General features: G+C 47.5%; 1 protein-coding gene and 1 pseudogene across 1 annotated transcript in view; both read left to right on the forward strand.

Annotated features, from left to right (window-relative positions):
- The window catches only part of LOC143808876 (uncharacterized), a 986,487-nt gene that overhangs the window by 333,226 nt on the left and 634,276 nt on the right, over window positions 1-18,985 (forward strand).
- Window positions 1-18,985, forward strand: part of LOC143808898 (uncharacterized) — a 94,528-nt pseudogene that overhangs the window by 45,769 nt on the left and 29,774 nt on the right. The window contains exons 3-4 of the transcript XR_013222018.1: window positions 11,000-11,134; window positions 13,951-14,029. The product of XR_013222018.1 is annotated as an uncharacterized LOC143808898 (transcript). The remainder of the gene's footprint in view (window positions 1-10,999; window positions 11,135-13,950; window positions 14,030-18,985) is intronic.

The following is an 18,985-nucleotide window of genomic DNA, read 5'->3' on the forward strand; positions in this document are numbered from 1 at the left end:
CGCCCTAGCCTGTCCCCCAAGATAGTACAAATAGAAATCTGGCAGAGCCGCTCCACCCGCCTGCTTCGGTCTCTGCAGGGCAGACAGCTTAAGTTTGGGTCTAGTTCTCCCCCATATAAAGGACGTGATTAGGGAATTCAAATTTACAAAGTAAGACTTAGGTATTGGCATAGCGCTGTGTTGAAAACAGTAGCTAAGCTTGGGAAGCAATATCATTTTTATTAAATTAATACGCCCAGCAATCGAAAGTGGGAGCCTGTCCCAGATTGCAAACTTAGATTTGACCAAATCCAATAATGGGTAAATATTGAGTTGTAGGTCAAGTCGACTATGTCAAGACATATGAATACCCAAATATTTAAAATTAGAGACGATAGGCAACGACGAGATAGTTTCAAGACGGGGTGTTGGGGTATAAGAAAGAGGCAACAGAGTAGATTTATCCCAATTTATATAGAGACCGGAGAACTTACTAAATTTATCTATGGTCGCTATTACTCGTGGCAATGTGTCTTCTACTTTATCCATAAATATTATCATGTCATCAGCATAAAGACCAATGGTATCCACACGACCCGCAATATTTATACCCTTAATATCCGAGGAGGACCTTATACGTATTGCCAGAGCCTCTATAGCGAGGGCAAAGAGAATAGGGGATAGAGGACACCCCTGGCGGGTTCCTCTATGTAAGGCAAAAGGTTCAGAGATGGAATTATTCACAATTATACGCGCCTTGGGATTCTTATAGAGTATACCTATCCCTCTCAGAAATTTATCCCCAAAACCGTATTTCTGCAAACAGGCAGAAAGGAAAGGCCATTCAAGAGAATTGAATGCCTTGGCCGTATCCAGCGATGCCAATGCCCAATTATTATCTGATTCTAAAGAACTATATTGAATCACTGACTGAACCCGCCTAATATTAATGGAGGTACTCTTCCCAGGCATAAAACCAGTCTGGTCTGGGTGTATAAGTTCTAGTATGATCGTGTTCAGTCTAGTGGCCAAAATTTTGGTGAAAATTTTATAGTCTATGTTTACCAGTGATATGGGGCGATACGATCCACATTCCAAGGGGTCCTTCCCTTCCTTCTTAAGCACAATAATATTTGCATCATAAAATGTTTCAGGCATGGATCCTCCCTCCCATATTCCCTGGAGCACCTTCAATAAGAGTGGTGCCAATTTATCCCGGTATTTTTTATAAAACTCAATGGGAAACCCATCAGGCCCAGGGGCTTTTCCAGTAACCATATCTGTCATAGCCTGCTCAACTTCCTCCAACGTGAACTCAGCATCCATAAAAGCTAGCTGGGTTGGACTTAGTGAGGGGAACGCCACATCCGATAAATAATCTAAACATTCCGAAACATCAAGGCCACTCCCAGACCTATATAATAATTTATAATAATCATGGAAACACCAAAGTATTTCATCAGTAGAAGATACTAATGAGCCATCAGGTGTCCGAACCTGTAGTATTGTATTGGAAGTGTTGTGTTGGCGCACTAAAAAAGCTAGGAACGTACTGGCCTGATTCCCCAATTCAAAGTAGGATTGACGGGTAAAGAATAGCTTGCGTTTCGATTTAGTATCTATGTGCTGAGTATACAGCCTCTGAGAAGCAAGCCATTCAACCCTGTTACCACTGGTTTGGTTAGTTACATAAGTGGCCTCCGAGTCCTTCAACCGTTGCTCTATCTCATCATCCTCCCTCGCCGTTGTCCTTTTAATATAAGAAATTGTGGAAGACAAACATCCCCTTAAGTATGCTTTTAAAGTATCCCAAAACAAACTAAGACTTGAAGGTTCCGGGTGAGTTAAGGTAAAACAGTTCAGCTGATCAACCGTTCTATCACTAGAATCTATTAATTTCAACCAAAAGGGATTCAGCTTCCAAGGCATATTATTGTTGGATTGACCGTATTTAAGTTTAAGAATAACCGGACTATGGTCCCATATCCCCCTATTACCATGCTCAACGCTATCTACCCACAATGCCAGCCCACTAGATCCAAAAATGTAATCTATACGAGATAAAGATTGCCTGGTAGACTAGTGACAAGTATACCCTCTAGTCTCAGGGTGACGTGCTCTCCATAGGTCTAGCCACCCACTACCACCCATAAACAATGCCAATTGGGAGGGGGACTGAGGAGAGGACCCGCCGGGTATCGCGTCATCCAGTCTCAGTCTATCCATGGCACTATCCATGACCAGATTAAAATCTCCCATACAAACAACGCTAGCATCAGGATAATTTAAGGAAAAAGCCAGTGCCATGCGGAGGACCGATGTATTAGCCGGGGGGGGGATTATAGACACATAATATCACATATTCACGTGAGTTAATGAAAGCATGCACAAAAACAAAGCGACCCTCAGGATCCCGTCGTGCTTCCCTGGATTCCCACCTAACATTGTTGTGTATCAAGAGAGACCCCTCTTGAGTAGCTGGTGTGGAATGCATGGAGAGACCACTGTACCCATGGCTTTTGTGTACATCTAACTGTATCCCTAGTCAGATGTGTCTCCACCAGGGCAACAACATGAGGATGATAACATTTAATTTGTGAAAATACCTTAATTTTCTTTCGGGGAGTCTTAATACCCTGTATATTCCAGGTCATACATATAATCTCAGACCCCATATCCACATGCAACAGAAGAAATATCGCACATCAGTATTTGAGCAGGAATCAGGGACATCACACAGAGCACAAAAATATTAATGGCGACGACCATACACATCAAACAGTCAAAACTAGTATAAAGAACCAAACAAAACAAAACTTGAACAGTAGAGGAGTATGATACTACACTCCTACAGTCAAATAAAGAAGGGGATACCCTCACTGAATCCAACGTCCGGTATTGTAATAACCTCAGCACCCATACGGAGAGCTCCGTTTATATTGCTATTATACAAGTAGGAACAACCTAGGAGTCTGCCACATTAGACACCTTATAGGACCGCAACCATTCGGCTGCCTCCGCTGGATCTAAAAAATAAGGAGGAGCCCTCATGGACAATGCGGAGCCGGGCTGGGTAAAGCATGGAATAGATAATGTTTTTATCTCTGAGCTGTTTCTTAATTTCCATAAACCGTGCCTGTTGTTTTGGAGCTCCATGGAGAAGTCCGGGAAAATCGATATAGTAGCGTTGTTGAACTTGATAGGGCCCTTTTGCCGCGCCAGACGAAGAATAGCATCCCTGTCCCTACAGTTGAGGAGACGCGCCAGAAAAGGCCGGGGTGGAGTTCCAGGAGGTAAAGGTCTCGTTGGGACCCTATGGTGTCATGGTTCTCAATGGCAAGAGAACGTAGTAAAGCATACAAAAGGACTAGCTCTTGGAAGATGGGAACTCGAGCTGACCGTGAGCTAAACCTACCGCACAACTAACAGTGGCCGGGTAGCGTGCCTACGTTTTATCCCTAGACGCCCAGCGCCAGCCGGAGAACTGACTGACCCTAGCAGAGGAAAATACAGACCTGGCTTACCTCTAGAGAAATTTTCCCCAAAAGGCAGACAGTAGCCCCCACATATATTGGCGGTGATTTTAGAGGAAATTGACGTACGAAGTATGAAGATAGGTTTAGCAAATTGAGGTCCGCTTACTAGATAGTAGGAAGACAGAAAAGGGAACTTCACGGTCAGCTGAAAACCCTTTCAAAATACCATCCTGAAATTACTTTAAGACTCTAATATCAACTCATGACACCAGAGTGGCAATTTCAGCTCACAAGAGCTTCCAGCCTCAGAAATATTCAATCACAGAGAACTGGAACAAAAATGCAAAACAAACTTAGGACTACAAGTCCAACTTAGCTGATAGTAGTCTAGGAGCAGGAACATGCAACAGAAAGGCTTCTGGTAACATTGTTGGCCGGCATAGAAATGACTGAGGAGCAAGGTTAAATAGAAAACTCCCACATCCTGATGGAAACAGGTGAACAGAGGAGATGAAGCACACAAGTGCAGTACCACCAGAAACCACCGGGGGAGCCCAGAAACCAAATTCACAACACTATGGGCCCTCTCCACCGAAAAAGTTGAAGAAAATCCATCTCCCAGGGAGGTCTTAAGCCAGTCTTCCAGAAATTGCTCAGGTCGCTGGCCCTCCGAACGTTCCGGCAGGCCGATAATTCGAATATTATTGCGGCGCATTCTGTTCTCAAGGTCGTCAGCCTTTAGTTTCCAGGCGTTAACAGAGCCAGCCGCCTTTGTCAATTTAGCCTCCATCGGGGTAATGGTATCCTCTATATGGGACACTCTTGTTTCAACTTCCGAAATACGCCCTCTCATAGTTTGCATATCATGCCGTAAACGGCCCACTTCAGTGTGCACATCCTCTATCTTTTCCGTAAGAGAAGATCTAGTGAGGGAAATAGCCTGCATTAATTGCTCAGATGCTTGTTTAAGAGTCAGTTCATCTTGCTCTCCCTCCTCATTGCTATCAGAGAGGCGATTTTTGCGTTGAGTCTGCGATGGATTATTCCGAAGTGTGCGCACATTATCAGAGGCGTCTTCCCTGGCGTATTTTTTCAGTTTGTCGGCAGCCCCTGCTCCCTTGAAAGAATGCATAGCGGACAGCAAGAGAGCTCCTCAGGATGACTATACTTGTAATTATGACTGGCTCACTTTCCAGTAGTGGACACGGCAGGGTTAAGTACCGGGGTATATCTCAGGGGGATCACCAGGCAGGCAGGATAAGCGCCAAGGGTTATGAGAACAACAGTTTAGTATTTACTCAGGCGCTGCGGCCCAGAGCAGCCCCACAGCCCCCACAGGTGGAACAGCAGGGAGGGGGTTAATCCCTCTGGGATTATGGTTCCAGTAGGAGGAATGTCTGTCTGATAAGGGGGGTGCAGGGCCCAATCTTCCAGGGCACACACCGCACCACCCCCTTGTTATCTCAGGCTGCCTGCTCACCTCCTGTGCAGCACCGCAGATGTGGTGTACAGCGCCGCTCCCTTTACTGCTGGGGTGCGCACTACAATAATGGCTGCTGTCCCCTGCAGCCACCGCCGACCGCTCCGGTCCCCAGCACCCGCGCCTGGGTGTTCCACAGCGCTCCCGGCTACCTTTCAAGAACCCTCCGCATCCTGGAGGAGAAAGCCCGTTACTGATAGGGCTGGCGCTGCGCTCCGTCCGCCTGAGCGCTCGCTCCAAAAAATGGCTGCCGCTACACGTGGGCTCCACTGCCCGCTCGGACTGCTCCGGCTCCCGACGTCCCGGATCTCCACAGCTGCCGTCTGCGGACAGTCACAGGGCTCCCAGGGTCTCAGGGCTTCAGCCCCCGCAGGTATATTCCCTGAAATCAGGGATTATTTGGCAGGATGAAGTCAGGATGGCCGGAGCTCTCCCGAGGTGCGTCCTCTCTCCTGCACTACACTTAGACCTTGTTTTATGGATGTTTGAATTTGGTCTTGTGAGTTTTGAAAGTTATTCTTGGGCAAGAAAGGTGGGGGGTCAGGACAAGTGGCTAAATACTTGTGGAAAATATAGGGGGAAGGGATAAGCTCAATTTAGGAGAGATGTGGAAAGGGTTAATGTAATTAAATAGCTTCAGTCAGGAGGTGGGGAGGATGGGGTTATGTTAAGCATGGAGAACTGCAGAGCGTTCTGTGACTACATGCACAGTATGTGAAGGAGAACAGCAGACTGCCGCTTACCAAGGTGCTGTACAGTCCCCCTGCCTCCACATTTCCTGCAGACCATCTGTGAGATGGCGCAGCCCTTGGGGGCTGCACAGAAGACACATAGGGGCCCCAGTGTCATGTAATGTGCATGATGAGACCCAGACCCCATAGAGCAGCACTGGCCCTTACATGAGCCGTCCACAGCTGGCACCGCTTAGTTGGCTGCTAGCAGGATGTGTATGACAGCCCATCCTCCTCAATAGTGAGTGAAAGGGGAGCAGTCGGTCTCCGGGGCGTGCCAGAGAGAGTGTTCGCTTCAGACCGCCCACGCAGAACCTCCTGCTACTCAGAGATAGAAGGAGCCTGTGAAGCTAGCTCCGTGCAGCGCCCTGAGTGATACCTCGGACCACCGCCGCCATCTCACCTCAGGGCAGATGCAGCTCTGATATATCCTCAACTATCAACTGTCATGAAAATAAGAGTGAGATGCCGGGAGAGGGACGAAGGAGCTTGGCACGCTGAGAATGTGCAGCGGGACTTTGGCCCGGAGCTGCTCCTGAGGGCGCCGCTTCCACTGGGGATCACAGGAAGATGGACGAAAAATGGGGAAAGACTCTGGCACAACCGCCAGGGATAAAATGGATTCTTTAGTCAAACATAGCTAAAACATTAAAAAGCGATGCCTTGTACCCGACGCGTTCAGGTGTATGCACACCCTTAGTCATAGGCCAAATCATAGGCTTTTTAACCCCTTAACCCCTAGAGCTTTTTTTTTTCTCTCGCTACTCCGTTTAGCGATCAGGTTAATCCTTTTTCGCTCCCCTTCTTCCCAGAGCCATAACTTTTTTATTTTTCCATCAATATGGCCATGTTAGGGCTTATTATTTGCAGGACGAGTTTCACTTTTGAACAACACCATAAAGCTACTTTCACACATCCGTCTTTTTGTTTCAGGCAAAATCCGGCTCTTTAGAGAAAAACCAGAACCGGAAAAAATAAAAACCGGAACCGTATTTTCCCCCATTGACTTGTATTAGCGTCGGATCGCGCTGCATGGCCCAGCATTCCTTCCGTTTTTTTCCGGATCTGGCTAAAATTCCGATTCCGGCGTCTGAAAAAAACGTCTACTGCAACGTTTTTTGTCTCCAGCGAAAAAGCCTGAAGCACCGGATCCAGCGCTTCCGGCTGTTTGCTACAATGAAAGCCTATGGGAGCCGGAAGGTGCCGGATCCGGAAAAAGGCGGATTCGGCGGCCTGATCCGGTTTTTTAAACTGAGCATGCTCCAAATTTTTTTTTATCCAATAAACCAGATAGGCTAGCGGGATCCGTAAAAAAATCGGATCCGTCGCATCAGTTTTTCACAATCTGCGCCGGATCCAGTTTTTCCAACACTCGCCGGATTTAGCCTGACACTGAAAACCTGATGTGTGAAAGTAGCCTTAGTTTTTACCATGTCGTGTACTCGAAAACAGGAAAAAAATTCCAAGTGCAAAACAATCCCACACTTGTTTTTTGCTTGGCTTTTTTGCTAGGTTCACTAAATGCTAAAACTGAGCTGCCATTATGATTCTCCAGGTCAGTACGAGTTTATAGACACCAAACATGACTAGGTTATTTTTTATCTAAGTGGTGAAAAAAAATTCCAAACTTTGCTAAAAAAAACAAAAACAATTGCGCCATTTTCCGATACTCTTAGTGTCTCCAATTTTCGTGATCTCGGGTCAGGTGAGGGCTTATTTTTTGCCTGCCGAGCTGACGTTTTTAATGATACCATTTTGGTGCAGATACGTTCTTTTAATTGCCCGTTATTGCATTTTAATTCAATGTCGTGTCAAACAAAAAAACTTAATTCTGGCGTTTTGATTTTTTTTTCTCGCTACGCTGTTTGCGATCAGGTTAATCCTTTTTTCTGTTGATTGGGCGATTCTGAACGCGGCAATAACATGTGTAGGGTTATTTTTTGTTTTATTTTGATTGGAGCGAAAGGGGGGTGATTTGAACTTTGATGTTTTTTATTTTAAACACTTTTTTTTACTTTTGCCATGCTTCAATAGCCTCCATGGGAGACTAGAAGCTGGCATAGCCTGATTGGCTCTGCTACATAGGAGCGATGCTCAGATCGCTCCTATGTAGTAGAATTGCTGCATTGCTATGAGCGCCGACCACAGGGTGGCGCTCATAGCAATCCGTCATCAACAACCATAGAGGTCTTGAGGAGACCTGTGGTTGTGATGGCAACGCACCGATGAACCCCGATCACTCGACGAGGGTCAGCGGTGCACGTGTTTCCAGCCTGGTAGCCGGAAGCGCTTGTGAAATGCCGCTGTCAGCGTTTGACAGCAGCATTTAACTAGTTAATAGGCGCAAGGGGATTGCGATTATGTTGGCGCCCATTGCAGGCACATGTCAGCTGTTCAAAACAGCTGACATGTCGCGGCTTTGAGGTGGGCTCACCCACCTCACAGCGGCGGATACTGCCAGCTGATGTACTATACCGTCAGCTGGCAGAAAGGGGTTAACGAAAATAAAAATGGTCTATGTTGAGATTTATCCACCTCTATCAGGAAGTGGGCAGGAGAGCAGAAGGCGAGGCCTGCAGCACTGAGGAGAAGCGGGGTGCTGCTGGAAAGTGTAGTGTTATCCAGTAAGAATAGGACCTCCCATTCAGCTCTGTGAAGCTGGATGCAGCAAAGGGCAGAAGGAGGTGAGATAATTTATCCACCTCTTATCAGGAAGTGGGCAGGAGAGCAGAAGGAGAGGCCTGCAGCACTGAGGAGAAGCGGGGTGCTGCTGGAAAGTGTAGTGTTATCCGGTAAGAATAGGACCTCCCATTCAGCTCTGTGAAGCTGGATGCACCGAAGGGCAGAAGGAGATGAGATAATTTATCCACCTCTATCAGGAAGTGGGCAGGAGAGCAGAAGGAGAGGCCTGCAGCACTGAGGAGAAGCGGGGTGCTGCTGGAAAGTGTAGTGTTATCCGGTAAGAATAGGACCTCCCATTCAGCTCTGTGAAGCTGGATGCAGCAAAGGGCAGAAGGAGATGAGATAATTTATCCACCTCTATCAGGAGGTGGGCAGGAGAGCAGAAGGAGAGGCCTGCAGCACTGAGGAGAAGCGGGGTGCTGCTGGAAAGTGTAGTGTTATCCAGTAAGAATAGGACCTCCCATTCAGCTCTGTGAAGCTGGATGCAGCAAAGGGCAGAAGGAGATGAGATAATTTATCCACCTCTATCAGGAGGTGGGAAGGAGAGGCCTGCAGCACTGAGGAGAAGCGGGGTGCTGCTGGAAAGTGTAGTGTTATCCGGTAAGAATAGGACCTCCCATTCAGCTCTGTGAAGCTGGATGCAGCAAAGGGCAGAAGGAGATGAGATAATTTATCCACCTCTATCAGGAAGTGGGCAGGAGAGCAGAAGGAGAGGCCTGCAGCACTGAGGAGAAGCGGGGTGCTGCTGGAAAGTGTAGTGTTATCCGGTAAGAATAGGACCTCCCATTCAGCTCTGTGAAGCTGGATGCAGCAAAGGGCAGAAGGAGATGAGATAATTTATCCACCTCTATCAGGAAGTGGGCAGGAGAGCAGAAGGAGAGGCCTGCAGCACTGAGGAGAAGCGGGGTGCTGCTGGAAAGTGTAGTGTTATCCAGTAAGAATAGGACCTCCCATTCAGCTCTGTGAAGCTGGATGCACCAAAGGGCAGAAGGAGGTGAGATAAGGCACAGAGGAAACTATAAGAAGGGCTTTACTTGTGTATCTACAATCGTCATGCACGTTTTATTTTTTTTTCAACCTTCTTTACTCAAATTTTCAGCTGCATTTCACAGTACCAGCAAAGCCCATGAGACTTCAGAAATCTCATTCACGCACCTTGTTTTTTTTCCTGACTGTTTTGTTCTACAGGCTTGGTTCTTAGAAAATGCAGCATGTCACTTGTTTCATTGTTTTTTCAGCGTTTTTCACCCATTGAAAGCAATCGGTAGTCCAAAAACTAATTAAATGTAGGTATCAACTTGACCTGTGTTTTTGGTGCCAAAACCTGAAGTCAAATGAGATTTTTTTTTTTTTTTTTATGCACAAAACTTTATCAGCATGCACATGAGACAAATGAACCCTGACAAAACCACAGTACAAAAACACAGCAAAACCTAAGCAAAATGCAAAGCAAAAGTGAAGCAAAACCTGCTTTTTGTAAGCAGCTTAAATTTGGTCTCAAAAGCGCAGCAAAAGTGCAAAACTGTGAACATAGCCTAAGATTTGCCATTTTATAGAAGTTTGTTGCCTTCCTTCGGGTCAGCATTGCGGGATATTAGACACAAGTAGAGGATTTGGCTGTAACTATTTCTCCAGCGAGGGCTGGAATCAGATTCTTACACCCCATCAGTGTCCTATGAGGTGATCTGTAGTCACTAGAGATGAGTCGGTCGTGGTTCCAGGGCTCTCGTCCGGTGCCTACTGATCCTATCACAGATTGGCTCTGATGAGAAAGGCATTTACCTGACAGTGTGAACCGCTATGAAGGAAATCGGGGATAGCGTCTCTCTGCCCCGACGCACGTTTCGCCTGTTTCTTCTGGGGGTAACTACAGACAAAAAGGAAACGTCAAGTATAGAAGTCGGGCCAATGCCAAATGCAACTGAAGTAAATGTCTTTACAAAGTTCAGTAACCAGAGAGATCTTCATGTTAGGCAAGAAGAGATGTAAGGAGGCTGTGCATCGGCTGAGGTTAGGTGCGACTGGCTCATCCTGGAACCGGCTCACAACTGCCACTCGCCACAGATATCACCATAATAAAGCCATTTTCACTACAAACACCACTTCTATGGCTTCTTTCCAGAAAAAAAAAGTTACAACTCTCAAAAAATCCTGCAGTCCTAAAAGCCAAAGTTGGCCTAGTCATAATGAGTAGTGATAAGCGAGTGTACTCGTAGCTCGGGTGTCCTCCCAGTATTTCTGACTGCTCGGAGATTTAGTTTTCCTCGCCTCAGCTGAATGATTTACACCTGCTAGCCAGCATAAGTACATGTGGGGGTTGCCTGGTTGCTAGGGAATCCCCACATGTAATCAAGCTGGCTAGTAGCTGCAAATCATTCAGCTGAGGCGATGAAAACTAAATCTCCGAGCACTAAAAAATACTCAGAGGTCACCGAGCTACGAGTATACTCGCTCCTCACTAATAACGAGGTGAAAGAGGAAGGGCGGCCATAGCCTGTGATGTGATGGCAGCTGGGAATCCCTTACTGAGATATTATACGTCTATCAATGCAGAAAAATGGAAGGAAGATAAAGTAATGCGAGAGATGAGATCGCCCGAAAAATATAATCACAGTGTGCAAAACTCGAATAATCCGCGTCTCCCCACACAGGAATACACAGTGGTGAGGAAGACAGCGGGGGGCCCGAGCCCCATCACCGAGCCGCCCCCAACCTCACTGGTACCTGACAGGAAGGAGAAGATCCTGGAGCTGACCACCAAGATCACCGAGCTGCTGACCGGAGAGGTGACTGCTGGGAGATTATACCGTGTACACTGGAGGATTCTGGGTGATGGGAGGAGACTGCTGGGAGATTATACAGTATACACTGGAGGATTCTGGGTGATGAGAGGAGACTGCTGGGAGATAATACAGTATACACTGGAGGATTCTGGGTGATGAGAGGAGACTTCTGGGAGATTATACAGTATACACTGGAGGATTCTGGGTGATGAGAGGAGAGGAGACTGCTGGGAGATTATACAATATACACTGGAGGATTCTGGGTGATGAGAGGAGACTGCTGGGAGATTATACAGTATACACTGGAGGATTCTGGGTGATGAGAGGAGACTGCTGGGAGATTATACAGTATACACTGGAGGATTCTGGGTGATGAGAGGAGACTGCTGGGAGATTATACAGTATACACTGGAGGATTCTGGGTGATGAGAGGAGACTGCTGGGAGATTATACAGTATACACTGGAGGGTTCTGGGTGATGAGAGGAGAGGTGACTGCTGGGAGATTATACAGTATACACTGGAGGATTCTGGGTGATGAGAGGAGACTGCTGGGAGATTATACAGTATACACTGGAGGATTCTGGGTGATGAGAGGAGACGGCTGGGAGATTATACAGTATACACTGGGGGATTCTGGGTGATGAGAGGAGACTGCTGGGAGATTATACAGTATACACTGGAGGATTCTGGGTGATGAGAGGAGACTGCTGGGAGATTATACAGTATACACTAGAGGATTCTGGGTGATGAGAGGAGACTGCAGGGAGATTATACATTATACACTGGAGGATTCTGGGTGAGGAGATGAGACTGCTGGGAGATTATACAGTGTACACTGGAGGATTCTGGGTGATGAGAGGAGACTGCTGGGAGATTATACAGTATACACAGGAGGATTCTGGGTGATGAGAGGAGACTGCTGGGAGATTATACAGTATACACTGGAGGGTTCTGGGTGATGAGAGGAGACTGCTGGGAGATTATACAGTATACACAGGAGGATTCTGGGTGATGAGAGGAGACTGCTGGGAGATTATACGGTATACACTGGAGGATTCTGGGTGATGAGAGGAGAGGTGACTGCTGGGAGATTATACAGTATACACTGGAGGATTCTGGGTGATGAGAGGAGACTGCTGGGAGATTATACCGTGTACACTGGAGGATTCTGGGTGATGGGATGAGACTGCTGGGAGATTATACAGTATACACTGGAGGATTCTGGGTGATGAGAGGAGACTGCTGGGAGATTATACAGTATACACTGGAGGATTCTGGGTGATGGGATGAGACTGCTGGGAGATTATACAGTATACACTGGAGGATTCTGGGTGATGAGAGGAGACTGCTGGGAGATTATACAGTATACACTGGAGGATTCTGGGTGATGAGAGGAGACTGCTGGGAGATTATACAGTGTACACTGGAGGATTCTGGGTGATGAGAGGAGACTGCTGGGAGATTATACAGTATACACTGGAGGATTCTGGGTGAGAGGAGAGGTGACTGCTGGGAGATTATACAGTATACACTGGAGGATTCTGGGTGATGAGAGGAGACTGCTGGGAGATTATACAGTATGCACTGGAGGATTCTGGGTGATGAGGAGACTGCTGGGAGATTATACAGTATACACTGGAGGATTCTGGGTGATGAGAGGAGACTGCTGGGAGATTATACAGTATGCACTGGAGGATTCTGGGTGATGAGGAGACTGCTGGGAGATTATACAGTATACACTGGAGGATTCTGGGTGATGAGAGGAGACTGCTGGGAGATTATACAGTATGCACTGGAGGATTCTGGGTGATGAGGAGACTGCTGGGAGATTATACAGTATACACTGGAGGATTCTGGGTGATGAGAGGAGACTGCTGGGAGATTATACAGTATACACTGGAGGAGTCTGGGTGATGAGAGGAGACTGCTGGGAGATTATACAGTATACACTGGAGGATTCTGGGTGATGAGAGGAGACTGCTGGGAGATTATACAGTATGCACTGGAGGATTCTGGGTGATGAGAGGAGACTGCTGGGAGATTATACAGTATACACTGGAGGATTCTGGGTGATGAGAGGAGGCTGCTGGGAGATTATACAGTATACACTGGAGGATTCTGGGTGATGAGAGGAGACTGCAGGGAGATTATACAGTATACACTGGAGGATTCTGGGTGATGAGAGGAGACTGCTGGGAGATTATACAGTATACACTGGAGGATTCTGGGTGAGGAGAGGAGACTGCTGGGAGATTATACAGTATACACCGGAGGATTTTGGGTGATGAGAGGAGACTGCTGGGAGATTATACAGTGTACACTGGAGGATTCTGGGTGATGAGAGGAGACTGCTGGGAGATTATACAGTATACACCAGAGGATTCTGGGTGATGAGAGGAGACTGCTGGGAGATTATACAGTATACACTGGAGGATTCTGGGTGTTGAGAGGAGACTGCTGGGAGATTATACAGTATACACCGGAGGATTCTGGGTGATGAGAGGAGACTGCTGGGAGATTATACAGTATACACCGGAGGATTCTGGGTGATGAGAGGAGTCTGCTGGGAGATTATACAGTATACACTGGAGGATTCTGGGTGTTGAGAGGAGACTGCTGGGAGATTATACAGTATACACCGGAGGATTCTGGGTGATGAGCGGAGACTGCTGGGACATTATACAGTATATACTGGAGGATTCTGGGTGATGAGCGGAGACTGCTGGGAGATAATACAGTATACACCGGAGGATTCTGGGTGATGGCGCGATCGTTGGTTGTCAGGTGGCGGATGTCACTATTTGTTTCTTCGTGCAGGTGTCGGAGTCTTTGGAAGGACCCGGGGATCTGTACCAGGAGGTAATGATGGCGGAGCACCGGCCTCCTTTATCATCAGGTAAGAGGAGGCGCTGGGTTATAATGATTTGGATCAGGACTTCGGTTATTTTGGTGACTGGGTTAGACCCTTGTTGTTTTCTTGCCGTCTTTCTTGCGTCTGTTGTCTGATTTGAAGGTCACGTCACTCCTGAGCTTCACTCTTGTTGTCATTTTTGTGGGTTGAGGACACCGACCTCCAGCGATCTGTTTGCCATGAAATAACATATAGAAGAATGGTAAACGCTTATTTGTTCTTTTTAAGCTTTTTTATTTGAGAAAGGTCCAAAAATGTTCTCTTTGAGGAGCGGTCAGTGGTTTGACTTTTGTTTTTATAGTGAAGAAGCTGGCCCATACAAAAGCAGCGGCTTAGTCTTATTTTAGCCATTGCCTTTCACCAAAATATATATCCTTGTTGGGTGGGAGGAAGAACTTAATTTGTTTTATTGCCAAACACCAAAACTGATGAGACAAATGATTGAAACATCTCGCTATCGTTCTCGGACGACAGCATAGAAGATTTCATGGAGAGCTGCTCAGTAAAAAGCTTTTGTTTGAGAAAAACGTGAAGTATTTTGAGGGGGTGAGGACCACAAATAAGAAGCATCATATTTTATTCTGGCTGGCTCCTGACAAGTTTGTATTTTTTTAGCCACAGTAAGGTTTACTAGAAGATGAGGAAAGAAAACCTGAGGTTCGGTTTTGGTAGGTGAGATGAGTGGAGAAGCCTTGGCTTATTTCAGCCATGATCGCAAAGTTGAAGGGCTTTTTGGCACCAATAACATTTTTGTTGGAAAAATGTTAACATATATTTCCCATTGCACGTAGACAGTGTGGCCCGTGAAGAAGCAATGGTGCTCAATAGATTAGTTATTTGGTCATGTGTAGGATGTGCACCATACAGGGATCCTGTGCTACGTGTTGGCACAATTCTCACTTACTACAATGCCCATGTAGGGTTGAGGGGAGACCATCCAGCTTCACGGAGGAGCACATCTTCACTGTATGGATCTTGTCACCCAAAAGCTGTAGGTATCCTGTGAGCGCTCGAACTTACGAGAACTAGAAGTATGAATGCCTGGAGTGGATGCAATCTTCTGCCCTGGTGCTCTAGGGGATGGGGAGTTGTCTATTGGAAGTGTGCAGAAGAGGTAGGAGGAAGTGTTTAAGCATTGCCTGGTGTTGGAGCCAGACCTAATACCAACTATGGAGGCATCACAACATGTCCTGGTTTCGTTAGTTCATCACTGCTGCTCCAAACATTGACTTAGTGAGTTTTCAATGACATGTACCATCCCTGTCCATAATTGCTGCTCCATGTGTCTTCACTGATGACCGACATTCTCCTGTTAGAGCGGGCACCCCTTTCTGAGAGAAATAATGGCTGCTGGTGATCCTTCAGTAAATCTGAGCGCCTGCCATCATTAAGTGGTACGGCAGCAATTACTCCACCAGCAACGAGGCTAGGTGGGAGTTGGCTCACAAATGGGCACATATGTTGGATTGCAATTTTCGATTTGTAATACTGAAGAAGATATTGGAAAAGTGGATTGTGACTGTAAGACAACCCTGATTAAAGAGAAGTAAAATCAAGCAAAGTAGGAGATAAACTCTAACATTGAAAAACTATGTCCATTGCCACTTCAGGCGAAATTAAATGCATTTTAGATACATGTGATCACCGACATTGTGTATGTACTTGGTTTGAGGAGAGGTGGAGAAATAGGTTGAATTGGAAGCTAAGAGACCTGAATAAAGTTCTGTGTATACAGATGAGTGGACGAAGACGGAATCGGATAATGTTTGTATAAAAGTGCACATGAAAAATCAAGGTCTGTCTTAGGAGAAATAATCCCTCAGGAGAGAACTGACACCACCACCGAGAGTCCCAGCTCATCGTTACAAGAAAGACATTAAAACTGCAAGGAAATAAAGACGACAAACTAGGAGAGCTCCTCTAATGCTTCCTCCAAAACCTTATCAATGTGTCACCAACATGTGATAGATACGTTTGTCTCAACTAGTAGGGATAACAAATTTAAATTGTTGGACTTTCATAAGTTTTGTCGAGATTTCCGTGTGTGAGCAGATTTTTTTATTATGTAAGTATGACGATGAGAGGAGACTTCGATGAGATTCCTGTTAGATTTATAGAAGTAAGGTCAATTTGATGTGGATATTGATGGCACATTATTTGAATTAAACAGCAAGTGTTGAAGGAGGTGTCCTAAAAACGGGACGTGTGTAAGAAGAAGGTAGGTGTGAATATGTCCAAGGAAGACGGTTGAGTGGTATCTCGTTTCAGAGGACACATCCTTCTATAATTGAGGAAGGCAGATATACGTATCGGAGCAGCCGTGGTGATGAGCAGATATGCGTATCGGAGGGGCTATCAGACAGCTTAATGGCGGCAATGTGTGTGAGTGAGTGGACAGGTACCGTCATTTTATTTCTTGGCTAAACTTAAGAAAAATGTAATTTTTCCCCATGTCGTCCAATTGTCTCTGCAGCTAATTGTGTCTTTCAACCTATTGCTACATATGTTGATAATTTTCTTCAGAAAATTTTGAATAAATGTCTGAATTGTTTACGGGACTTTCCTGATGGGCTTGGGTCGGTGTCACGGACGGACGCGGCTTAGCTTACGTAGCTTACGCTCCCACGCCGCCAGGCCACGTCAACGTGGGGCATGCGTCCCAGGTGGTAATAGAATGTGGACCCACTGGACCACAGGGGGGAACCCGGGCCTACCCCGACTAGGGAAGGGGAGCGACCGGGGTCTGTGGAGCTTGAGCATGTGGACAAGATGGTAACATGCAGGACTAGATAACACCGCACAACTTCACGTATGAAGAAACATAAAGTTTACTAAATAAAGTCACGTACAGAAACAAGACATTGCAATGCCAGGCTCCCGATACCACACATCAAGCAAGGGTGAATATCTCAGGACAGCAGACGATGGCAAGAGGTCATCACGGGTTGATTCAATCCAGTGGTCATCTGGCACTGGCATATCAGGAAAACATCTCTCTCAGGCCTCAGGCATAGCACAGGCTCAACAGGAGAACATCAGACACCGACCTCCGTCAGACGTCATCTCAGGATGAACCCCAGGGAACAGGCTGGACATCGGGACACAGGCAAAACACGGACAGGACAGGTCCAGGTACATTGATATAGCAACTCAGGACATTGGCTGGTCAGATCCAGGACTCACAGGCAAAGCCGTCACCCGGTAACAAGGCTGAAAACTCCCCAGGAACACCGAGGAGGAGCTCGTCCAGGAACACAAGTTAATCCAACTCAGGCTGGACCACCAGAACCACGGACTGAAGATCTAGACCCAGGCTGGACATCTAGGACGAAGAAAGGACATCTGGACTCTGGACAACAGACATGACTCCAGGCAAGGAACGGCAGGACGTCAGGGACACCAACAGAACATCAGGGAAGATACCAGGCGACGGTCATCAGGCACCGGTCGTCAGACTTCAGGCACCAGGCAGAGGTAGTCAGGCACCAAGCAGTGGTCGTCAGACTTCAGGCACCAAACAGAGGTAGTCAGGCACCAAGCAGTAGTTGTCAGACTTCAGGCACCAAGCAGCGGTCATCAGGCACCAGGCAGAGGTAGTCAGTTTCCAGGCACCAAGCAACGGTCATCAGGCTGCAGGCGCCAGGCAGAGGTAGTCAGGCTCCAGGCACCAAGCAGCAGTCGTCAGGCTCCAGGCACCAAGCAGCGGTCGTCAGGCTCCAGGCACCAAGCAGCGGTCGTCAGGCTCCAGGCACCAAGCAGCGGTCGTCAGGCTCCAGGCACCAAGCAGCGGTCGTCAGGCACCAAGCAGCGGTCGTCAGGCTCCAGGCACCAAGCAGCGGTCGTCAGATTCCAGGCAGAGATAGTCAGGCTCCAGGCACCAAGCAGCGGTCGTCAGACTCCAGGCAGAGATAGTCAGGCTCCAGGCACCAAGCAGCGGTCGTCAGACTCCAGGCAGAGATAGTCAGGCTCCAGGCACCAAGCAGCGGTTGTCAGATTCCAGGCACCAAGCAGCGGTCGTCAGATTCCAGGCACCAAGCAGCGGTCGTCAGACTCCAGGCAGAGATAGTCAGGCTCCAGGCACCAAGCAGCGGTTGTCAGATTCCAGGCACCAAGCAGCGGTCGTCAGATTCCAGGCACCAAGCAGCGGTCGTCAGACTCCAGGCAGAGATAGTCAGGCTCCAGGCACCAAGCAGCGGTCGTCAGATTCCAGGCACAGATAGTCAGGCTCCAGGCACCAAGCAGCGGTCGTCAGATTCCAGGCACCAAGCAGCGGTCGTCAGACTCCAGGCAGAGATAGTCAGGCTCCAGGCACCAAGCAGCGGTCGTCCATGACAGTAAGGTCTGGCAACGCCCAACAGGAAAAACAAACTTTATAATAGGAGCTGCGCCTCAGCAATAGGCTGGGGAAGGCAATTCAAGCACACACACACTGCCCCTAATAAAAGCGGGGGAGGTGTGGCCGCACACACAGAAACCAGTACAACATAGCCAGCACAGGAACTGAGGCCTAAGGCACCTGGCAGTGGCTGCAATTCTGGACACACGTGGAAAGTCATGCTCCAGCTGCAGAGGACCTCACAACCCGTGGATGGCTTCCACAGCGGCAGCCAGGGACTGCACACGCGGATAGTTATGCAGCAAAGCAAAGACTCTACAACACATGTATGGCTACGCAGCGGCGCAGGGAACTGAGCAGAATCCATACAGGTAACAGTCAACAGTATCCCAGCTGGTTAGAGGGAAAGGAGCAAAGGGTAAGAGCAGACATGCAGAGTAACGCCGGGGAAACAAGGCACAAACACACTTGCGTTAGTCGGCCTCAGTAACAGATGTTTCAGTTTTATGCTCTTTTGAAATGGTCTCTATACTGATATTCTTCCCATGAGGGGATGCTTGTGATCCAGGACACGATGCATGAAGATCCGTGTCGCAAACATCAAG

The sequence above is a fragment of the Ranitomeya variabilis genome, chromosome 2, assembly GCF_051348905.1.
Source record: "Ranitomeya variabilis isolate aRanVar5 chromosome 2, aRanVar5.hap1, whole genome shotgun sequence".
Classification (NCBI taxonomy): Eukaryota; Metazoa; Chordata; class Amphibia; order Anura; family Dendrobatidae; genus Ranitomeya; species Ranitomeya variabilis.